Here is an 8,171-nt window from a genome sequence, read left to right as displayed (position 1 = left end):
TTTTTTTTTTTTATGTAGTAAGGCTTGCACACAAGTTTATATGGATTGAGGTATTTGATGGTTTGAAGGTTATTTGTGGACTTTTGACGTCGAAGGGATATTTAGCTAGTGATGGTTTATGGATGATAGAGGGAAGAGGAGAATAACTCTTGATCAAAAGTATGTCATCTTTTTTTGTTAGATTTCATATCTATTTTTATTATTACTATTATTAATCAAGTTCACTAGGTGATTTAAGTTTCATCATTTAATTAGAAGCATAAATAAAATGATGGAAGACCAATGAAAGTAAAAAAATTAAATGAGATGAAAATGGAAAGACTATAATAGATGAAGTACCATAATGACATAGACTCGATGGGAAAAGACATAAATGACATAGGGTAAGGACTCTCTAATTCATCTTAGGAAACCAGAAATAAAAGCAAAAGGGGTACTGGTGATGCTCCGTCTCGTTGTAGCAAGTATTAGTGATATATTGTCATTGATTATGTTTCACAGTGCATTAATGGTATTTGACACTGAATGTCGGGTATTCATTATTTCATGGGAATTCGCAGCAGAAATGTGGGTTGCACCTTTTAAATTTTCTTTTAAGTGTAGGGTTTGGAGTAGACCCTATGAAAGTGACCCCGCCTCTTATGTGAAGGCGGTAAAACCTATGAAAGTGATTGTGCCTCTATTATGAAGGCAGCCAAAAGTAGTCTTCATGACCCTAAATGAAGTCAGGGTGGTGATAGTGCGATTAATGAGCTTCAGAGTAGGCTCACATTTTGTTCCTCTTTTAGGCATTCCTAAGTTTTAATCTCTCGACCGGTCTTGAACATAATTGAGTTGACCTTGCTTGGAGGTTTTAAGAAATGATTTTTGAAATGACAAAGGGAAATAAGGATCGGAGAAAAGGAAATGAAAATGAGAGATGAGCAATGAAGATGAAAGTGGAGATGGGAATGGGTATGGTTTTTTGGTTGAGATGTTAATACATGGGCCTAACTATATGCAAATGCAGACATGGACTGATCTGGACTGGATTATGCAAGCAAACTGGACTGAATGACTATGCTTTTATGCCAGTTTCACTAGACTTAATGGATTGCCTTTATGGACTTATGGGTGATTGGCTTCGCCAGACTTGATGATTTGGGATGTCATGAATCTCAGATAAACTAGCCTCGCTAGACTCAAAGATTTTGGGCCATTATGGACTTTTTTGGTAGACTTGCTTCGCTAGACTTGGACTGCTATTAAATGTAAGGTGGGAGTAGCTTCGCAAAACACAGAGGGTGCCTTTTGAGTTGTAATAGCCCGGATTCTCCCGACTAGCTTACACAGGATTAAGCACAGCAAAAGTGAAGGAAATGGGTGGAAGGGAAGGGGTTTCACGGGGAGGACAAAGAACTTGAGAGGTTTTGGGGCTCTGTTGTTGTGCGAGGAAAAATCGAGAACATGGGGTGGTGTTTGGTTTATCAAGTAAACCGACAAAGGGTAAGGGTAAGGGTGGGGTTGGGATTAGGGTTTTGTTTCATCTAAAATAAACCGACTCTAGTTAGGAACCTTCGACAAATACCACTCAAATAATTTTAAATAACTAAAATCCAAAACATATAATATAAATAACTTCATAAAATTAAACAAATAAATATATTACAAATACGACAAGATAAATATCCATACTCCAACTCAAATAAAATAACAGTATCCCGAAAATAATTAACTTAATAATTATGATTAGCTTTCAATAAACACTTTTAAAAACAAGCCTGTTACATGCTACCACCCTTGTCAACAGTTTTGTCCTCGAAACTTGCAAACAATTATTTCAAGAAAACCAAAATCTTAAGCTCTAAAGATATGAATGGCCAGCCTCCATTCTACCATCATCTTTTATATCTCTACTACAACTTGACTCGCGAAATCAAGGAGCAAAGAAAAGAAAAGGGGGTAAACTTGTTGGCATTGGATTTCAATCATCTCACTTGTAGAGATCTCGTTTGAAATTCATTTAATGAAGCAAAACATACAAATTTTCTCGAAATACACACTTTTAAGTAATAATATCAGAGAAAATCAAGTCATAACAAGATAACATTTTATACATTAACAAATATACACAGTACAAGTAATATGTATGCATATAAATGAATCCATATAGTACACGCATAAGCGCAAAAACTCATACGACTTGGTTCATTTATACCTAACTCTTCAGTCAATCCATTAAACCTATTTTTAACCTTTACGCCATGATATGGAGATCTCAACGTTTTCAAAAATTAATTAAGCTCTGATATCACTTGTAACAACCCGAATTCTCCCGACCAGCTTACAGAGGATTAAGCACAGTGAAAGAGAAGGACATGGGTGGAAGGGAATGGGTTTCACGGGGAGGACAAAGAATTTGAGAGGTTTTGGGGTTCTATTTTTGTGCGCGAAAAATCGAGAACATGGGGTGGGTGTTTGGTTTATCAAGTATACCGACAAAGGGTAAGGGTGAGGTTGGGATTTAGGTTTTGTTTCATCTAAAATAAACCGACTCGAGTTGAGAACCTTCAACAAATACCGCTCAAATAATTTTAAATAAATAAAATCCAAAATATATAATATGAATAACTTCATAAAATTAAACAAATAAATATATTACAAATACGACAAGATAAATATCCATACTCCAATTCAAATAAAAAGAACAGTATCCCGAAAATAATTAACTTAATAATTATGATTAGCTTTTAATAAACGCTTTTAAAAACAAGCCTGTTATAATGGTGTTAGGGGTGCCTAGCTTCACTAGGTCTAAAGTGTGCTGTTATGGTCTTAAGGGTGACTACCTTCGCTAGGTCAAGGGATGTCGTTATGGTCTTAAGGGTGACTACCTTCGCTAAGTCAATGGGTGTCGTTATGTTCTTAAGGGTGACTAGCTTCGCTAAGTCAAAGGGTGCCCTTATGTCATAAGGTTGACTAGCTTTGCCAAATCAAAGGGTGTCGTTATGGTCTTAAGGGTGACTAGCCTAGCTAAGTCAAAGGGTGTTGTTATGGTCTTAAGGGTGACTAGCTTAGCTAAGTCAAAGGGTTATCGTTATGGTCTTAAGGATAACTAGCTTAGCTAAGTCAAGGAATGTTGTTATGGTCTTAAGGGTGACTATCTTAGATAAGCCAAGGGACGTCACTATGGTCTTAAAGGTGACTAGCTAAGCTAAGTCAAGGGGTGCCTTTATAGTCTTAAGGGTGACTAGATTAGCTATGTCAAGGGGTGTCGTTATGGTCTTAAAGGGATGCTAGCTTCACTAGGCTTAATGGTTTGGACTTCGTTTTACGTGGGTTTGGAATTGGACTGGATTGACTTTGGAAATCAGTTAGTCTTATATAGACCTATTTCTGCATTAGTCTTATATGAATTTGAAGTTAGACTTAAAAGTGCACATAGCTGGACATTCAATTAGACTAGAGTTGGATTATAATATAGTTGGATTATACTTAGATTGGGCTTGACATAAACTAGGGTTCACATAAAGGGGCAAATGGGCCTAGATTTTGATATGAGATAGACTTCTATGGGCTGAGATGGAGTCTAATTCTAGCGGGCCTAATACAAATACAAGATGGATTGGATTTGGTTGATTGGATTGAATTAAAGATTGTTGGACTACGCTTTGAATTTTCAAAATTTGCTTTTGAAAGGAATCCCTTTTTTTTATCTTTTGTTAGGAAAAGATGGTGCATTAGTTTTGAAAATAATTTTTTTTTTTTTTGTAAATGTCCTGCATGATGATAATTAGTCAATGCATTTGAAAAATAGTAGAATAGAAGCTATATGATTGATTTTGAAAGATGTATGTTTTTGAAATTGGTGAATATGATAAGATGAGATTGATAGGGAAGATTAGTAGATGTACAACAGGGAGTAAGTTGGAAGAGGCAGACATGCATGACAATTATAACTCTACAATGACCACTTTAGATGTACTTTTAAGGACAGACTCGACCTTGCATGAAAAGGCTGATTGTTTTTTTGAATTAGGTAATACCTTTTATTAGACTATGTAATTTTAAGGACAGACTCGACCTTGCATGAAAAACACGAATGTAGACATACAAACATAAGACTGTACGTACGATTGTCTATTACAACCACTAAATCGACAAAAAGCGTGTGATGCATAGGCTACATGTCGCGCAGCACACAACCGTGCGTCTAGCGGGGAGCGGTGAGCTAGGCGCAACTCAATGCACTTAGCGCACTACTCTCCAACACATTTTTCGATATTTAGGCGACGTATTGGCCGATTGACGCGATTTGAGGAATGACACATAATAATGACAATTTGACAGGATAATAATAGGGAAAAATTTCAATCATATGCGAATGTCATATAAAATGGATGCAAAAGTTCCAACCTAAAGTCCAATTCTATGTTTGAAACTATTGGTGAGGTTTAGGTTCAGTCTTAAACGGTCCATGACTAAGATATTGGTCCTACGCTTCGTACCTTTTCTCTAAATAGTGGCCACGTGTAAGACACACTCCAGTTCTCATGTAAGAAACAAGAGAACAATGCCATGGTTGGATAGTTTTGCTTATAACTAAGATCCGACACTATCGCCCAGGATAGGTTTAAAACAATATACATGCATATGCAAAACTGTAATGTCATTGTAATGCATGAAAAGAGTATGAATCGTATTTTTCGAGATTCACCCACTCATTGAATTTTTTTTTTTTAAAGAATCCACCCTCGTGAAGTTGTCAAATTGTAGGCGTGTTTCTATTTTGCCTACGCAGGATAAACACACATATTTGATTTGACCACCCCAGTATAAAGATTTTTGTATTGAAAACGTTTTGAAATTGCCAACAATTATTTAAAAGAATAATCATAAACCTAATTGGATATTGAAGCAATAGGGACATCTTAGGGAGTTATCAAATGGAGATTTCCCCATATAGACTCCAAAGATGGTCAAAATGAACCAAAGATTGAGTTTGGGGCTGAGGCTATAACACAGTTAGGAACTATATTGCCCATTCCTGGCCTCTACTTAATATCAATTCATGTCAAGTTTAATCAATAGAATAACCACACAGTGCTTTAAACACCGTAAAAATAGTTAGTCTAGGTTGGTTCAGGAAACAAATAAGAAGACTATTTTTAGTGATATGTTATTATGAAATCAATTTACAACAAACCTAGCAGTTGTCCAAATTAATCTGATTAATTTTAGCAAAATTCTTTAGGTCTTCGTTAGCAAAAATAACATGTGGGTGGTAAAAGCAATAAAGTAGGACAATCATATAATATGCATAGAATGATCAGGCAGGCATAAAATAATATAAAATTAAATAAAAATTTAGATTATATAGTAAAACGATTTTAATTAAAGATCTACATAAGGAAAGAAAAATGTTAGTAACTTCAGTTAAGACCATGGTATGTTTCATCACTGGATCCTTAAATGGGGAGACACGATTATGTGTCTGCACCTTGTTATCGTTATCAAGATAATCTCAAAATGTGTGATAGAATATGATTGGTGCATAAATTCCTATGAAAGATAGATGAATAAAAAACCCATTACTAAGTGAAGTCCTGATATGGACTTTGAGCAATAAATATATATGATATTAGGTAAAAATCACCTCAAATACTTAGGTCTTGATAGCTTCATAAGAGTATATGATGTGGGTATCCAAATTGAGAATAATTTGCTGAAAACACCGAAGATAATGACATCAATGTCATAAAACCAGACATATCTTCGAGCTCAATCGCTCATTAAAGCATTTGGACTCGCTTAGTGATATTATGGTTTTATATAGAGTTTTCCCCCCAACTTATAAGCTAAAAAGGGTGTTAATGGTGCTCTTAGGAGCCATTTTGTGCTAACTTTCTCCATCTAGTTGTGGTATTCTGTTTTGTGTCGAATTGCAGGATTTAGGTAATTATTTCCCTATTTTCTACTATGATATGAATGCTACACTGGATTGGAGTGGTTTGATGTTATGTCGCAAGATCTCGAGTACACTTTTCGCAACCCTTGAGCAAAAGAAGAGTTGAAGACTTGGCACTTGGAGCCAAGAGCGAAGAAAAGTCGCCAAGCCTGGTCCTATCGAGCGACCTAGCCCGATCTGGCGCCCACAAGAGACAACAATCAGTTTGGTTACGAGCCTGATCGGGAGCTTTCGGCATGTCGTTATTCGTTATTGAAGCCCAATCCTATCGGGGGTGCTCGCGAGTGCTGCTGTGTGCGCTGCTGAGGATAGTTAGGCGGTCCGAGAACATGGGCCAATCGACCCGATGGCATCAGGCACTAGTCTTTTTTCGGCAGTGATACGTTTATTACTAGTAGAATAATTGCTTATTGTTGCGGTTTTACCCATACACAGAAATAAAGCACGTAAAAAAAGGAAAAGTTGAAAATTAACCTATTGCTGCGGTTCTGAGTGCAAACCGCGGCAATAGACGTCAACAAGTATTTTTTCATCCATTGTTGACTGGTTTAACCTTATCTATTGTTGCGGTTCTCGTCAAGAACCGCATCAATAGATTAAAATATTATTTTTTAAATAGTATTTTAATCCATTGTTGTGGTTTTTAAAAGAAACAACAACAATAGGGTCATTAAGGTTTTTTCTAATCCTCTTAGGCGCTGCATACTCCTCACGTTGTTTCCTCTCTTACTTCACCCTCTCACTCACATACTCATAGTATCTTTCCTCTCTCTCTCTCTCTCTCTATTTGTCGCTCATCCCTCCACCTCCTTCCACCCTCTATCTCTCCTCTCCTTCTCACTTCTCCCAAATTCTCGTCACTCTACCTCCTTCCTCCCTCCATCTCTCCTCTCCTTCTCACTTCTCCCAAATTCTCCCAGAAAAACAAGTTGTACGTCGCTCATCCCTCGTGGACCATCGCTCATCTGGAGTTCGTCGACCACCAGAAAAGCAAGTCGTCTTCTCTCTCTTCAAAATCCCCCCTCAAAATTCCTCCTCGAAATTCACCGTTATCGGGGGACTTACAGCTTCAGTTTTAACCAATGCAGAGCATCGTTTTTTGGTGGTCCAATGGTAAGGAAACCAGTAAGAGGAGATAGAATTTGTAATTAAATATGGCAGGTCGAGTTCTTCGCTATTGCTAATCCACCATTTTTTATGGTATCATTTGTGTGATCTTGCTGAATTTTCGACAATCTTATCATTGTTAAAGACTCTCTTCTTCTTTTTTATCAAAAGAAAAATTGTCGAAGAATTTAGGGTAAAAACGATGAGTTCTTTGATTATTTAGTTGGAGATACTAAATTCCTCCTCGTCACTTGTTGTTCGTCGTTCAACCACAAGAAACCAGCCTCATCTGATGCGGTAGTGATGGAAGAAATCACACAAACGGTGAAGCATATGACATGGAATTCTTTTGCATATATTTTGATTAGGTTTTTATTTTTTTAATTATGAGCCTCGTGGCTTTTTTGCAATTTTTTTCTGTTTTTTTTTTTTTTTCATTTTTTGTACATTTTCTTTTCTTTGTTTTTTTATATATGTTAAATTTTGTTTTATTTTTACTCGAACAAGAAATTGTTTTGAATTTGTGTTGTATTATTTTCATCCTACATTTTATCTTTCAAATTTGATGACAAAATGAAAAAATAATTTTTTTATACCTATAACAGTATCTTTGTTACGGTTCCTGGTCAAAAGAACTGCAATACTTTGTATTTTTTTATTAAAAAAAACACCTATTGCTGCGGTTTTGGCCAAGAACCACAACAATATCTTGGCCTATTGCTGCGGCCAAAAACCGCAGCAATATATTAATTACCTATTGTTGCGCCCTTAATTAATGCGCGGTTAAAACCGCAGCAGGCCACTTAATGACCGTAGCAATAGCAATTATTCTATTAGTGATTGATCCCGATTTCATCGGATATGCTTGACCTAATCGGGCGGTTAACCCAACACGCGCATTGAATGATATACGGGCTATTTTAGAGGACTTTTCCTAATTGTTTTAGAGGTAGTATAAATAGCCAAATCAGAATATCTTTTATTCATCTTTTATTTTTGGTCCTTGTTTTCATAGTTTTCTTTAGAGAGTAAATTAAGAATCCTAGTTTATTGCTTTTCGCTTTGGATTTCAAGATCAAACCTTTGGGTTATTCGCAAGTTCAATATAATTCTTCAG

Source organism: Beta vulgaris, chromosome 7 (assembly GCF_026745355.1).
Source record: "Beta vulgaris subsp. vulgaris cultivar EL10 chromosome 7, EL10.2, whole genome shotgun sequence".
In the NCBI taxonomy this organism is placed as follows: Eukaryota; Viridiplantae; Streptophyta; class Magnoliopsida; order Caryophyllales; family Amaranthaceae; genus Beta; species Beta vulgaris.
Note: the sequence above shows the minus strand (reverse complement) of the source record.